Source organism: Balaenoptera borealis (assembly GCF_965194805.1).
Source record: "Balaenoptera borealis genome assembly, chromosome: 8".
Taxonomy (NCBI): Eukaryota; Metazoa; Chordata; class Mammalia; order Artiodactyla; family Balaenopteridae; genus Balaenoptera; species Balaenoptera borealis.
Genome location: NC_138865.1, coordinates 52,181,023 through 52,198,110, shown reverse-complemented (window position 1 = coordinate 52,198,110; position 17,088 = coordinate 52,181,023).

The window sequence follows — 17,088 nt, the reverse complement described above, 5'->3', positions numbered from 1 at the left end:
TCCATATTTTTCCATGTAAAATATTCTAAATTTTAAATGTTGACACCTTATTTAAGAAAAATATTGAATGAGCCAAACAAAACCAATCTAATTTCCAAATTCAGGCCGCAGGGCCCTCTTTGCAAGGCTGGACTCTGATGTCTGCCACCTGTAGGGCTTCATCTCTCACCCCACCCCTTAAGCACATACCCTGTCCTCTGGTCATAGTCTGAGAAGGGCAGCTCTGTAAATGCACTGCCTTCAGTCCCATGTTCGCAAGCCTCTTCTTGCGCCCTTTTCTTGCCTGCGAACATGGAAGTCATATTTCATGATTCAGCTCATTGGCCTTTCCTCAAGACATCCCTCACCCCTACTTAGGCCATACTCACCACACTGTGCCTTATACCCCTCTCTCCAAACTCTATATAACTTCTCAATTACATCTGTAATTTACTGCTCTTTTTTATTTACCTGACTCGTCCTAAGAGACTCTAAGCTCCCCAAAGACAGGGACAGTATTTTATCAATCTCTGTATTCTCAGTACCTAATGCAGTGCCTGGTACATCACCATCATCACTAACACATATAGTACTTAACTGCATTCCTAATGCCTGACAAGTATTAACATGAACTCTCACACTGGACTGGTATTATCCTCCTCGTTTAACACATGAGGAAACTGAAGCACAGAGTGTGACAAGATTCAACACCAAATAGTCTGGAGTTAAGAGGCCACACTTCTAGACCATATTTCCTCCCATATGGAGCAGTGTTATTTGCTGGAAATCAAATTAAATCTAAGTGTCATTTCCTAATAGTTGACCACTCTTTAGTATTTCTAATCCCTTTCTTATGTATCTTTCAGTTGCCAGTCAAATAGAAAAGCTGAGAGGCTATTTTGCCAAGAAGGCAAAACTTAATTAAAATAATGGTGTTTAAGGAATCTAAACTCACCTAGACTTCTGAATTCATCTGCCCTTGCTTCAGCCTTGGTGAAAAACAGAGTGCAGCCTGACCTGGTGATAACCCCATTAGGGAGTTTCTTTTGTTGCAAACAGCAATTTAAGCAAATATGCCCTTCTGTTTTTTCTAGTGCTCTTTGTTATTGTAGTAAAATCCAAGTTGAGTTTCATGTGGGAAATCAAAAAACCAAAGAAGGCGACTTTTCATTATACGCAGAAATGCAATGAAATGCTTTTTATTCCCATTCAAGCACTTATTATTTACCTGCACAGCTAAGGAATGGAAGATCTAAAAAGAAACTAAGTGCTAGACTGGCGTCTGCTCTTTTACCCAGATGGAAATTTCACAGGCCTGTCTGAAGTTTCAGGGTAAGTGCTGTCACTCTCAAAAACCAGTAGGTCTGCATTTTCCTTTGCAGTTCAAGTACTCAAACTACAGACATTGTTACTGTTTTTAATCTGATTATAAATATTCCAACTAAAGTAGTTAAATGTTTAGAAAAGGTGAAGACCTGGTAAAACTAAGAGACTGAGGTACTCTGTTGACACTTAAATAATGTAGCCAAGGACAACATAGGAAGTCATTGAGTGCTATTAATCAGTAATCTAAAAGCATTGTGTCTAGGTGCATGTGTCTTTCTCTTGGCTAACATCTGTGAAATTATCATTGAAAAATCTCATAAAGGAACATTGTAAAAGTACCCAGTAAAATCCAAATGATTGCCATCAATTACAGCTCACCTTTTGTAAGGCTCAAACTTGACATTTTAAAACATTTTAGTTATCACCTTGCTTCAAAATGAACAATGTACCCATGGTTAAAATTCTACCTTCCTTTCATCAAGATATTTGTGACCTAGAAAGTTCAGTCCTCTAGTTAGTATTGATTTTACTTCTGTAATTTTTAAAATAAAGATTTCATGCCCTGTATATCTTTTTTTCCCCCAAAAAATGTTGTTCTATATTCCTGACCCATGAAAAGTGCTGCCATCTGCTGGCCATTGATATATAACTCTATATAAGCAGTTTGGGGTCCTTGAGGAAAGAACTCTGAAAAACTCCGTGCGTTGTTCTACCAGCAACTGAAGCTGAGTACACTTGTCACTTTAGAATTGCCCTTTAAATTATAACACCTCTCTCACTCTCTCACTCTCTTTCTCGTATGTTGACTTGCAGGGTTAAAAACAAACAAAAAAAATGTAATGTTTGCTGCCCCCTGCTGTTCAAATTCCTTAGCATTTCCGAGCTTTTCTCTCTTGCTGAAACTAAAAACATAATAATTAATGCATTTGTTCCTCCATTCATTCACTCATATAGCCGTTCACTCAGTTATTCATTCAATGAATGAATATAAGCCATCCTATGCACCTACAAACCATGACGTATGCAGATGACTGGGACACAAAACTGACCAATGTGACAAGGAAAGAACAAAGAAGAATTTCAAGGCAAAATTACATGAAGTCTGTTTTTAAATGTCCCTAGAATCCATCAATTCAGTTGTACAAAATCTGTGATGCCTGGGCTTAATAACAGTCTGAGGCATACAGAATGGACTTGAGGACACAGGGAGGGGGAAGAGGAAGATGGGACGAAGTGAGAGAGTGGCATGGACATATATACACTACCAAATGTAAAATAGATAACCAGTGGGAAGCAGCCACGTAGCACAGGGAGATCAGCTCAGTGCTCTGTGACCACCTAGAGGGGTGGGATAGGGAGGGTGGGAGGGAGACTCAAGAGGGAGGGGATACGGGGATATATGTATGCATACAGCTGATTCACTTTGTTATACAGCAGAAACTAACACAACACTGTAAAGCAATTATACTCCAATAAAGATGTTAAAAAAAAAAAGTCTGAGGAAAAGAGGGAGAGAGAATGGAAGGGGAGGACAGGTAAGAAGTGGGAGAGGAAAAAGGAGGGTGTAAGTAGGCACAGTGAACATGATGTAATCCAGTCATGACAACTTGCTGCTTCCTCTTTAAGTCCATTATAAGCATAAAACTTTTTAATAAGGAGCTAGATGAGTTTAACGGGAGTACATTCCTTCTGTAGCAAGATCTGTGTCTAACGTTTTAACTTTCTCCAGGAAGACCAGGAAATGTGCTCTGCTCTGTCCTTTCACAGAATCTAGTGGCAGTCTCCACCCTCACCCTAACCACACTGTTCCATAATATCTGACTTTTCTTTGTGACTCCTCTTACCAGACAGGGAGTTCCTTAAGGGCTGAGAAGTTGTACATCTTTCTCTCTTCAGCTCTTGGCTTAAGGCCCAGCACATGGTGGGAAGAATAATACAGTAGTTAAGCATTCAGACTTTGCAGGTAAGACAGATCGAGGACTGAATCCCAAATACCCTAGTTATATAAATTTGAGAAGACTTCTTAAACGTACTGAACCTCATGTGATAACTGTGATAATAACACCTATGCGTGTGCTTTCTCAAACATCACATTCCACCTAGACTTTTATTATCTTAGTTTGTTTTAATCTCTGTAAAAGTCCCAGACCCCAAGAAAAGATAGTATTTTAAACTGCGATTGGGCATTTAAAACTTAACAGGGGGGGGCTTCCTTGGTGGCACAGTGGTTGAGAGTCTGCCTGCCAATGCGGGGAACACAGGTTCGGGCCCTGGTCTGGGAAGATCCCACATGCCGCGGAGCAACTAGGCCCATGAGCCACAACTACTGAGCCTGTGCGTCTGGAGCCTGTGCTCCCAACAAGAGAGCCCACGATAGTGAGAGGCCCGCGCACCGCGATGAAGAGTGGCCCCCGCTTGCCACAACTAGAGAAAGCCCTCGCACAGAAACTAAGACCCAACACAACCAAAAATTAATTAATTAATTAATTAATTTAAAAAAAAAAAAACTTAACAGGGGGCTTCCCCGGTGGCACAGTGGTTAAGAATCCGTCTGCCAGTGCAGGGGACACGGGTTCGAGCCCTGGTCTGGGACGATCCCACATGCCACGGAGCAACTAACCCCGCGAGCCACAACTACTGAGCCCACGCACCATAACTACTGAAGCCCATGCGCCTAGAGCCCATGCTCCACAGCAAGAGAAGCCATCGCAATGAGAAGCCCACGCACTGCAACAAAGAGTAGCCCCCACTTGCCGCAACTAGAGAAAGGTCGCACACAGCAACGAAGACCGAACGCAGCCAAAAATAAATAAATAAGTAAATAAATTTATTTTTAAAAAAAACTTAACAGGAATGATAGATTTGATGGACTTTTTGATGGGGTGTGGGGATGGGGGAGGGAAGACTGAAGGCTCCAAAGAGACAAGGAAGCATTTGAAAAGGGCAAATCAGCAAAAAAAGAGGGGAGAGGGTGAGTCAACTTCTCTCAGTCTCATCTGTAAAATGGGGATTATAACAGCATCCAGGTCAAAGGGTGGCTGTAAGGATTAAATGAAGAATATATGGTTTTCAAGAAATATTAGCTATTTTTATTGTTGCTCTTGAAGATTCTCAGAAGACAAACATGACCCCATTCCCAATTTATTTTTAAGAATTTATTTCCAGACAACACATGGATTTAGCAGGGAAAGAAATGAATGCTATTAGAGTTATTTCCTATATTTTAATTTTTTTTCACTGCCCACAGGTGTGCCTCAAGTTTTAAAAGCAGAATGAAGAGCAGAAGCCACACAAGGACCCCCCATATGAGTTTCTCGTTGTCTTAGTTCAGGCTGCTATACCAAAAATACCATAGACTGGATGGCTTAAACAGCAAACATTTTGTACAGTTCTGGAGGCTGGCAAGTCTAAGATCAAAGTGCCTACAGACTCGCTGTCTAGTAAGGGCCTGTTTCCTAGTTCATAGGTGGCCATCCTCTCACTTTGTCCTCACAGGGCAGAAAGGGTAAGGGAGCTCTTTGGGGTCTCTTTTATAACAGCATTAATCCCATTCATGAGGGCTCCACGCTCATGACCTAATCACCTCCCAAAGGCCACACCTCTTAATACCATCACATTGGGGGTTAGATAGCATATAGATGGGTCTTGTTTTTGTATCCATTCAGCAAGCCTGTGTCTTTTCGTTGGAGCATTTAATCCATTCACATTTAAGGTGATTATTGATATGTATGTTCCTATGACCATTTTCTTAATTGTTTTGGGTTTGTTTTTGTAGGTCCTTTTCTTCTCTTGTGTTTCCCACTTAGAGAAGTTCCTTTAGCATTTGTTGTAGAGCTGGTTTGGTGGTGCTGAATTCTCTTAGCTTTTGCTTGTCTGTAAAGCTTTTGATTTCTCCATCAAATCTAAATGAGATCCTTGCTGGGTAGAGTAATCTTGGTTGTAGTTTCTTCCCTTTCATCACTTTAAGTATATCATGCCACTCCCTTCTGGCTTGTAGAGTTTCTGCTGAGAAATCAGCTGTTAACCTTATGGGAGTTCCCTTGTATGTTATTTGTCATTTTTCCCTTGCTGCTTTCAATAATTTGTCTTTAATTTTTGCCAATTTGATTACTATGTGTCTCGGCGTGTTTCTCCTTGGATTTATCCTGTATGGGACTCGCTGCGCTTCCTGGACTTGGGTGGCTATTTCCTTTCCCATGTTAGGGAAGTTTTCGACTATAATCTCTTCAAATATTTTCTCGGGTCCTTTCTCTCTCTCTTCTCCTTCTGGGACCCCTATAATGCAAATGTTGTTGCGTTTAATGTTGTCCCAGAGGTCTCTTAGGGTGTCTTCATTTCTTTTCATTCTTTTTTCTTTAGTCTGTTCCACAGCCGTGAATTCCACCATTCTGTCTTCCAGGTCACTTATCCGTTCTTCTGCCTCAGTTATTCTTCTATTGATTCCTTCTAGTGTTGTTTTCATTTCAGTTATTGTATTGTTCATCTCTGTTTGTTTGTTCTTTAATTCTTCTAGGTCTTTGTTAAACATTTCTTGCATCTTCTCCATCTTTGCCCCCATTCTTATTCCAAGGTCCTGGATCATCTTCACTATCATTATTCTGAATTCTTTTTCTGGAAGGTTGCCTATCTCCACTTCATTTAGTTGTTTTTCTGGGGTTTTATCTTGTTCCTTCATCTGGTATATAGCCCTCTGCCTTTTCATCTTGTCTATCTTTCTGTGAATGTGGTTTTTGTTCCACAGGCTGCAGGATTATAGTTTTTCTTGCTTCTGCTGTCTGCCCTCTGGTGGTTGAGGCTATCTAAGAGGCTTGATGGGAGGCTCTGGTGGTGGGTAGAGCTGGCTGTTGCTGTGGTGGTCAGAGCTCAGTAAAACTTTAATCAACTTAACTGTTGATAGGTGGGGCTGGGTTCCCTCCCTGTTGGTTGTTTTGCCTGAGGCAACCCAACACTGGAGCCTACCTGGGCTCTTTGGTGGGGCTAATGTGAGACTCTGGGGGGGCTCACGCCAAGGAGCACTTCCCAGAACTTCTGCCGCCAGTGTTCTTGACCCCATGGTGAAACAGAGCCACCGCCCGCCTCTGCAGGAGACCCTCCAACAATATCAGGTAGGTCTGGTTCAGTCTCCCCCGGGGTCACTGCTCCTTCCCCTGGGTCCCGATGCGCACACTATTTTGTGTGTGCCCTCCAAGAGTGGGGTCTCTGTTTCCTCCAGTCCTGTCGAAGTCCTGCAATCAATTCCCACTAGGCTTCAAAGTCTGATTCTCTGTGAATTCCTCCTCCCGTTGCCAGAACCCCAGCTTGGGAAGCCTGATGTGGGGCTCAGAACCTTCACTCCAGTGGGTGGACTTCTGTGGTATAAGTGTTTGCCAGTCTGTGAGTCACCCACCCACCAGTTATGGGATTTGATTTTACTCTGATTGCGCCCCTCCTACCGTCTCATTGTGGCTTCTCCTTTGTCTTTGGATGTGGGGTATCTTTTTTTGGTGAGTTCCAGTGTCTTCCTATCGATGATTGTCCAGCAGCTAGTTGTGATTCTGGTGTTCTTGCAAGAGGGAGTCCACATTGGGGGTTAGGATTTCAAAATATGAATTTTGGAGGGACACAAACATTCAGAACATAACATTTGTCAGAGCTCAGATACTGACATACTGAACAGAGCAGATTACGTCACAACTGTATATTAAAATATAGCTGAGCACCTATAACATCCTGGTCCTTTTATACCCAGAGCACAGAAATGCCCATGTCTCTTTTTCTTTTCTGAGAATTCATGATGTCTTTATGTTTCACAATAAGGAGGAGATACAGAGAACAATTTAATTACATGGATACTCTGTGGCACATATTTTTTAAATTAACCTTTATTGGAGTATAGTTGCTTCACAACGTTGAGTTAGTTTCTACTCTACAGAAAAATGAATCAGCCATACATATACATATATCCCCTCCCTTTTGGGTTTCCTTCCTATTCATGTCACCACAGTGCATTAAGTAGAGTTCCCTGTGCTATACAGCAGGTTCTTATTAGTTATCTATTTTATACATAGTATCAATAGTGTATATATGTCAATCCCAATCTCCTAATTCTTCCCATCCCTCCCCCTTTACCCCTTGTTATCCATACATTTGTTCTCTACTTCTGTGTCTCTATTTCTGCTTGGCAAATAGGATCATCTATACCATTTTTCTAGATTCCACATATGTGTATTAATATACAATATTTGTTTTTCTCTGCCTTACTTCACTCTGTATGACACTCTCTAGGTCCATCCACGTCTCTACAAATGACCCAATTTCATTCCTTTTTAAGGCTGAGTAATATTCCATTGTACGTATGTACCACATGTTCTTTATCCATTCCTCTATTGATGGTTTTCTCCGGGTATATCCCCAGTAGTGGGATTGTTGGGTCATATGGTAGTTCTATTTTTAGTTTTTTAAGGAACCTCCATACTGTTCTCTATAGTGGCTGTATCAATTCACACTCCGACCAACAGGGCAGGAGGGTTCCCTTTTCTCCACACCCTCTCCAGCATTTATTGTTTGTAGATTTTTTTTGATGATGACCATTCTGACCGGTGTGAGGTGATACCTCATTGTAATTTTGATTTGCATTTCTCTAACAATTAGTGAGGTTGAGCATCTTTTCATGTGTTTGTGGCCATCTGTATGCCTTCTTTGGAAAAATGTCTTTTTAGGCCTTCCACCCATTTTTTGATTGGGTTGTTTGTTTTTTTGATATTGAGCTGCAAGAGCTGCTTGTATATTCTGGAGATTAATCCTTTGTCAGTTGCTTCGTTTGCAAATATTTTCTCCCATTCTGAGGGTTGTCTTTTCATCTTGTTTATGGTTTCCTTTGCTCTGCAAAAGCTTTTAAGTTTCATTAGGTCCCATTTCTTTATTTTTGTTTTTATTTTCATTACTCTAGGAGGTGAGTCAAAAAAGATCTTGCTGTGATTTATGTCAAAGAGTGTTCTGCCTATGTTTTCCTCTAAGAGTTTTATAGTGTCTGGTCTTACATTTAGGTCTTTAATCCATTGAGTTTATTTTTGTGTATGGTGTTAGGGAGTGTTCTAATTTCATTCTTTTACATGTAGCTGTCCAGTTTTTTCAGCACCACTTATTGAAGAGACTATCTTTTCTCCATCGTATATTCTTGCCTCCTTTGTCATAGATTAGGTGACCATAGGTGCGTGGGTTTATCCCTGGGCTTTCTATCCTGTTCCATTGGTCTATATTTCTGTTTTTGTGCCAGTGCCATACTGTCTTAATTACTGTAGTTTTGTAGAGTATAGTCTGAAGTCAGGGAGCCTAACTCCTCCAGCTCTGTTTTTCTTTCTCAAGACTGCTTTGGCTATTTGGGGTCTTTTGTGTTTTCATAGAAATTGTAAAATATTTTGTTCTAGTTCTGTGAAAAATGCTGTTGGTAATTTGATAGGGATTGCATTGAATCTGTAGATTACTTTGGGTAGTAAAATCATTTTGACAATATTGAGTCTTCCAATCCAAGAACATGGAATATCTCTCCATCTGTTAGTGTGTCTTTGATTTCTTTCAACAGTGTTTTATAGTTTTCTGTGTACAGGCCTTTTGGCTCCTTAGGTAGGTTTATTTCTAGGTATTTTATTATTTTTGTTGCAGTGGTAACTGGGATTGTTTCCTTAATTTCTCTTTCTGATCTTTCGTTGTTAGTGCATAGGAATGCAAGAGATTTCTGTGCATTAATTTTCTATCCTGCAACTTTACTAAATTCATTGATTAGCTCTAGTAGTTTTCTGAGGGCATCTTTAGGATTTTCTATGTGTAGTATCATGTCATCTGCAAACAGTGAGAGTTTTACTTCTTTTCCAATTTGGATTCCTTTTATTTCTTTTTCTTCTCTGACTGGTGTGGCTAGGACTTCCAAGACTATGTTGAATAACAGTGGCAAGAGCGGACAACCTGGTCTTGTTCCTGATCTTAGAGGAAATGCTTTCAGTTTTTCACCATTGAGAATGATGTTTGCTGTGGGTTTGTCATATATGGCCTCTATTATGTGGAGGTAGGTTCCCTCTATGCTCACTTTCTGGAGGGTTTTTATCATAAATGGGTGTTGAATTTTGTCAAAACATTTTTCTGCATCTACTGAGATAATCATATGGCTTTTATTCTTCAATTTATTCATACAGTGTATCACATTGATTTGCGTTTATTGAAGAATCTTTCCATCCCTGGATAAATCCCACTTGATCATGGTGTATGATCCTTTTCATGTGCTCTTGGTTTTGGTTTGCTAGTATTTTGTTGAGGATTTTTGCATCTATGTTCATCAGAGATATTGGCCTGTAATTTTCTTTTTTGCGTGATATCGTTGTCTGGGTTTGGTATCAGGGTAACGGTAGCCTCGTAGAATGAGTTTGGGAGTGTTCTACCCTCTGCAATTTTTGGGAAGAGTTTGAGAAAGATAGGTGTTAGCTCTTCTCTAAATGTTTGATAGAATTCACCTGTGAAGCCATCTGGTCCTGGGCTTTTGTTTGTTGGAAGATTTTTAATCACAGTTTCAATTTCAGTGCTTGTGATTGGTCTGTTCATATTATCTATTTCTTCCTGGTTCGGTCTTGGAAGGTTGTACTTTTCTAAGAATTTGTCCATTTCTTCCAGGTTGTCCATTTCATTGGCATATAGTTGCTTGTAGTAGTCTTTTATGATACTTTGTATTTCTGCGGTGTTTGTTGTAATTTCTCCTTTCTCATTTCTAATTTTACTGATTTAAGTCCTCTCCCTTTTTTTCGTGATGAGTCTGGCTAAAGGTTTATCAATTTTTTTTATCTCCTCAAAGAACCAGCTTTTAGTTTTATTGATCTTTGCTCTTGTTTTCTTCACCTCTATTTCATTTATTTCTGATCTGATCTTTATGATTTCTTTCCTTCTACTAACGTTGGGTTTTCTTTGTTCTTTCTCTAGCTGCTTTAGGTGTAAGGGTAGATTTTTATTTGAGATATTTCTTGTTTCTTGAGGTAGAATTGTATTGCTGTAAACTTCCCTCTTAGGACTGCTTTTGCTGCATCCCATAGGTTTTGGGTCATAGTGTTTTCATTGTCATCTGTTTCTATGTATTTTTTGATATCCTCTTTGATTTCTTCAGTGATCTCTTGGTTAGTTAGTAGCGTATTGTGTAGCCTCCATGTGTTTGTGTTTTTTAGTTTTTTTTCCTGTAATTGATTTCTAATCTCATAGCATTGTGGTCAGAAAAGATGCTTGATACAATTTCAATTTTCTTAAACTTATCGAGGCGTGATTTTGTGACCCAAGATGTGATCTATCCTGGAGAATGTTCCATGAGTACTTGAGAAGAAAGTGTATTCTGCTGCTTTCGGGTGGAATGTCTTACAAATATCAATTAAGTCTATTTGGTCTATTGTGTCATTTAAAGCTCGTGTTTCCTTATTTATTTTCTGACTGCATGATCTGTCCATTGGTGTAAGTGGGGTGTTAAAGTCCCCAACTATGATTGTGTTACCATTGATTTCCCACTTTATGGCTGTTAGTATTTGCCTTATGTATTGAGGTGCTCCTATTTTGGGTGCATAAATATTTACCATTGTTGTATCTTCTTCTTGGATTGACCCCTTGATCATTATGTAGTGTCCTTCCTTGTCTCTTGTAATAGACCTTATTTTAAGGTGTATCTTGTCTGATATGAGTATTGCTACTCCAGCTTTCTTTTGATTTTCATTTGCATGGAATATCTTTTTCCATCCCCTCACTTTCAGTCTGTATGTGCCCCTATGGCTGAAGTGGGTCTCTTATAGACAGCATATATACGGGTCTTGTCTTCATATGTGTCTTTTGGTTGGAGCATTTAATCTATTTACATTTAAGGTAATTATCAATATGTATGTTCCTATTACCATTTTCTTAATTGTTTTGGATTTGTTCTTGTAGGTCTTTCTCTTCTCTTGTGTTTCCTGCCTAGAGAAGTTCCTTTAGCATTTGTTGAAAAGCTGGTTTGGTGGCGCTGAATTCTCTTAGCTTTTGCTTCTCTGTAAAGCTTTTGATTTCTCCATCAAATCCGAACGAGATCCTTGCTGGGTAAGGTAATCTGGTTGTAGGTTTTTCCCTTTCATCACTTTAAATATGTCCTGCCACTCCCTTCTGTTTTGCAGAGTTTCTGCTGAAAAATCAGCTGTTAACCTTATGGGGGTTCCCTTGTAGGTTATTTGTTGATTTTCCCTTGCTGCTTTTAATATTTTTTCTTTGTATTTAATTTTTGTTAATATGATTAATATGTGTCTCAACATGTTTCTCCTTCGGTTTATCCTCTATGGGACTCTCTGTGCTTCCTGGACTTGATTGACTATTTCCTTTCCCATGTTAGGGAAGTTTTCTACTATAATCTCTTCAAATGTTTTCTCAGGCCCTTTCCCTTTCTCTTCTTCTTCTGGGACCCCTATAATTCGAATGTTGGTGTGTTTAATATTGTCCCAGAGGTCTCTGAGACTGTCCTCATTTCTTTTCATTCTTTTTTCTTTATTCTGCTCCTCAGCAGTTATTTCCACCATTCTATCTTCCAGCTCATATATCCATTCTTCTGCCTCAGTTATTCTGCTATTGATTCCTTCTAGCGTATTCTTCATTTCAGTTATTGTGTTGTCCATCACTGATTGTTTGTTCTTTAGTTCTTCTAGGTCTTTGTTAAATATTTCTTTTATCTTCTCGATCCATGTCTCCATTCTATTCCCGAGATCTTGGATCATCTTTATTATCATTACTCTGAATTCTTTTTCAGGTAGATTGCCTATGTCCTCTTCATTTATTTGGTCTTGTGGGATTTTACCTTGCCCCTTCATCTGCAACATATTTTTCTGTCATCTCATTTTGTCTAACCTGCTTTGTTTATGGTCTCCTTTCTGCAGGCTGTAGGGTAGTCGTTCCTCTTACTCCTATTGTCTGCCTCCTGGTGAGTGAGGTTGGTCCTGGGGCTTGTGACGGTATCCTGGTGGGAGGGGCTGGTGCCTGTGCTCTGGTGGGTGGAGCTGAGTCTTTCCTCTCTGCAGGGCGGGGCCGCATCAGGTGGTGTGTTTTGGGGTGTCTGTGAGCTTAATACAACTTTAGGCAGCCTATCTGCTGATGGGTGGGGCTGTGTTCCTGTCTTACTGGTTGTTTGGCATGAGGTGTCCAGCACTGGAGCCTGCAGTCAGTTGTGTGGGGCCAGGTCTTGGTGTTGATATGGATACCTCCGGGAGCGCACATGCTGATTAATATTCCCTAGGCCCAGGAATTCTCTGGCGGTCCAGTGTCCTGGACTCTGCGCTCCCACCCCAGAGGCCCAGGCCTCACCCCTTACTGGGGAACCAAGAGCCCACAAATCACACCGTGTGGCCAGAGAAAGAGAAAAGAAAAAGAGACAGATAAACAACACCCGGGATAAATAGCAAAAACAACAGCAAACAAACAGCAGCAACAACAACACAACACACACACAAAGAGAGGAAAAAAAACAAAAAACAAAACAGCAACAAGAACAAGCAAAGAATTCAAAAATGAGAACAGTCAATAAGCACTAAACTAACAAAAACAGAAAATGAAAACTAAAACAAAAACAGAAAGTAAACAAACAACAAAAGAAGCAAAGAAAACATAAAATATGCACATACAAACCAATCAAAAAAATACAAAAATAAAATAAAAAACAAAGAACAAAAACAAGAAAAAAACTTCCAAACCAACAAAAAATAAAGTAAAAATAGAAAAATAAAAAATAAATAAAAATAAATATTAAGAAAATAAAGATAAAAAATAAAAGATAAAAAATAATAAAAGCAACAACACCAACAATTGAACAAAACGAGACAAACAAAAAAAAGAATAATAGTAGTATGAATATTTTCCTGGGGCCTCCGCTGTCAGTGTCCTTGCTCCCACAGTGAGCCAGAGCCGATCCCGCCTCCCCGGGAGGCCTTCCAATACCTCTAGGTGGGTCTCTGGACCTGCTGTGAGCACTGTGGAGCCAGCTCATACCCTGACCTGGCCCAATTCTCACTTGTATTTGTCCCCTAAGTTCACTGCTGGGAAGGCTACACTGAACTCAGTTGTGGGAACACTTGCTGTCTATGCAGGTATTCCACAGATGCAGGATTTACCAAGCCAATCTCGGGGATTTAATCCAAGGCTTGTGCAGCTGCACAGAAAGAGTTCCGTTCCTCTTCCTTAGTCGCACCACCCCTGGGGCTCAGCTTTGGTTTTGACCCCACCTCTGCATGTGCGCCACCCTCAGGCATTTGTTCCCTGCCCAGGTGAGAGGAAGCGAAAGCAGCAGCTGCTTGGGGCACACTTGCTCACTCAGACCTGGGTGTGCACGAGTGGCCTGCAGTGGCGGGGGCTGGCAGGCAGTTGTAACCAACTGTGGCGGTTCGCTCTGGTGGGAGTCCCTCCCAGTGGCCATGGAGGCAGGAGCTGGAGTGTAGGGGTGGTGTGTGTGGGGGGGGTGGCGGCCCTGCCTCCCTGCGTGCCTCTCAACAGTGGCACCTCCGTTTTCAGGCAGACCACGCTTCCTCTAGGGGCACTCCCAGCCTCGCATCCCCTCTCTCCCGTCACCTCTGCTGTATCCACACAGCCAACAGCGTTCCTCTCCCTGGATCAGTTCTCCCAACCCCACACTTTAGCATTCAGCCCCCTCCAGCATCGGTGGACTCTCATCCCAGGCAGGGGCGCCTAGGGCTGATTCCCAAGGAGGCTTTGGGGTGGGCAGCGCTCAGACCCCCGGAGCCGTCGCAGGCAGGCGGGAAGGCTCAGAAGGGAGCCCCTCCCAGTGCCAGTGGATGCCAAAGAAGCGGGCCGGTGGGGGAAGGGGTTATAATGGCGGCTGCGCCCCTTGCACGCCACTCAACAATGATGCCTTGCTTCTGTGGTGTCCCTGGCTTTTTCTGCAGACTTTCCCCTTTGTGGAGCTCCTTACTCCTGTCCCTTCAGGCTGTCTTTTCACAGCCAATAGCTGTCCCCTCCCTGGGTCTGCACTCCAAACCCCACTTTCCAGCACCCAGCCCCGCTTCACAACAGGTGACTCACAACTCAGGCTGGAATGCACAGAGCTGAGATGTAGACCCTGCCTGCCATTCTTACTTTGTCCTGCCTTCCACAGACCTTCCCCTGCGTTCTCCATTGATCCCCTGAAGGTCCTTTTCTGTCCCAGTTGATTTCCCCACCGTGAGGGAGTTTTTCTGAGTGTGGGGACCTCCCTTCACCTTCAACTTCCTGCCAGGTTGCTGGTCCCTTTTTTTTTTTTTTTTTTTTAATTTTTTTTTTATTTTATTTTATTTATTTATTATTTTTGGGTCTTCGTTTCTGTGCGAGGGCTTTCTCTAGTTGCGGCAAGCGGGGGCCACTCTTCATCGTGGTGCGCGGGCCTCTCACTATTGCGGCCTCTCTTGTTGCGGAGCACAGGCTCCAGACGCGCAGGCTCAGTAGTTGTGGCTCACGGGCCCAGTTGCTCCGTGGCATGTGGGATCTTCCCAGACCAGGGCTCGAACCCATGTCCCCTGCATTGGCAGGCAGATTCTCAACCACTGCGCCACCAGGGAAGCCCGCTGGTCCCTTTTTTGATACTCATTTTTTCTTTCTTTCGTCCTACTCGGTTGTGAGGGGATTTTTCTTGCCCTATTAGGTGTCCAAAAGTCTTCCGCTAATGTTCAGCATGTGCTCTATGAGAACTGTTCCATTTGTAGATGTCTTCTTGATGTACTTGTGAGGAGTGATGAATTCCACATCCTCCTATTCCACCATCTTGACTGCTCCTCACGTATTTTTTTTAAAGCACTTTCAAGTAATGTCATTTTTTTATCTTTTATTTTTTAAAGTTATTGATTTTTACAGTAGGTCCTTGTTGGTTATCTTTTTAAATATAGCAGTGTGTACACGTCAATCCCAAACTCCCAATCTATCCCTCCCTCCCACCCTTCCCCCACCACATGACCATAAGTTCATTCTCTAAGTCTGTTCCACCTCTGCTTATAACAAGATTGAACATTCTTTTCTTCACCAAGGGAAGTATATAGGGTTTAGGGTTTCATCTTGCTATTTATTTCCTTACAATAGAAATAATAATATCTAACTCAGAGAATGTGAGGATTCTGGGATTCTGGAATTCCAGGATAGATGGTCATTCTGTCGACCAGAATATGTTTTTAGTGTGCAGCATTATTCTAGGTAGAGTGGAAGACTGGTCGAGATTTTCCTTTAATAGATCCATACGTAACTGACTTGTTTCATCTTCAGTGGAGTCTCCAGAAATGAAAGGATAGATACAATTTGAAGTGAAAACTGAAGAAGAGACAAGATGACTTGGAATGGAGGCTATTTCTAGGTATTTTAGGTTCAAATGGACTTAGGATAGAAGAAAGAAATGGAGAAAACTAAAGAAGTAGAACTTGATTGGATGAAATAAGACAATTAAAATAGGTGAATCTCCAACTATCTGGAGCACACCAAGTTCAGAACAGATGGTCACAACTGACCCTGCTTATCTCATCACAAAGCACATGGTTCCTCCCTCAACCAAAGATACAAGTTATATGTTATTGTTGGACACTCCATTTTTATTAAAGGCCAGTATAAAGGATTGCCACCTAAAATTTGCTGTAAATATTTTTTGAGGAAGTTAACTTCTAACTCCCTTTACAAAGTGCCCTGCAATAAATGTACTATAAAAATTAGACTTAAATAATATTTTCTTTTCATGTGACACTTCTTCACTCTGATAACAGGAGAATGGAGCTTTTTTTTTTCTTCTTGTTTACTTTTCTTTTCTTTTTTTTTCCCAGAGAAGTCCCATTAGAGACTTATTTTGTTTGTTTATTTATTTATTTATTTATTTATTTGGCTGCACTGGGTCTTAGTTGTGGCCCATGGGATCTTCATGGCCTTGTGCAGGATCTTCATTAAGGCACGCAGGCTCATAGTAGTGGCATGCAAACTCTTAGTTGTGGCATGCATGTGGGATCTAGTTCCCTGACCAGGGATCGAACCCAGGGCCCCTGCATTGGGAGCACAGAGTCTTAACCACTGGACCACCAGGGAAGTCCCATTTTTCTTCTTGTTTTCTTAAAGTTTTAGTTTAAGTAATGATTACTTACTGGCCTATAAGACAAGTATAAGAAATTTAGAAAGGTCAGATTAATCAAGCTTTCTGTGACAAAATAAATTCAAGTCTCTAGTTACTAAAACGTTAATGTTATATGATATTATGGACTATACTGTATGGTGTCAGAGAGAAGATACATAGCTTTAGTTTTTAAAAACTAATAAAATAGTTTAATTCATTCAGTTATTTACCACAACCAGGAGTGTTAAAGAACTTGGGGTGCAGATAAATCTTTTATATACTTACCAAGCAATACTAATTTTAAAAAAATAGAATGTTACCTTAAGGCTGGCCTAGTACATATTTGCATATCTTTTACTTCTTATCCTAATAAATACCAGGCACTGTTTCCTTTTTTTTTTTTTTCTTAATACTTTACTAAGCAAATTTTAAAGATTACATATTATTTTGATATATCTGAAGGGGAAGATGATTTAAAGCACAGAAGAATTTTTTTTTAATTAATTAATTTATTTATTTATGGCTGTGTTGGGTCTTCGTTTCTGCGCAAGGGCTTTCTCTAGCTGTGGCAAGCGGGGGCCACTCTTCATCGCGGTGCACGGGCCTCTCACTATCGCGGCCTCTCTTGTTGCAGAGCACAGGCTCCAGACGCGCAGGCTCAGTAATTGTGGCTCACGGGCCCAGTTGCTCCGCGGCATGTGGGA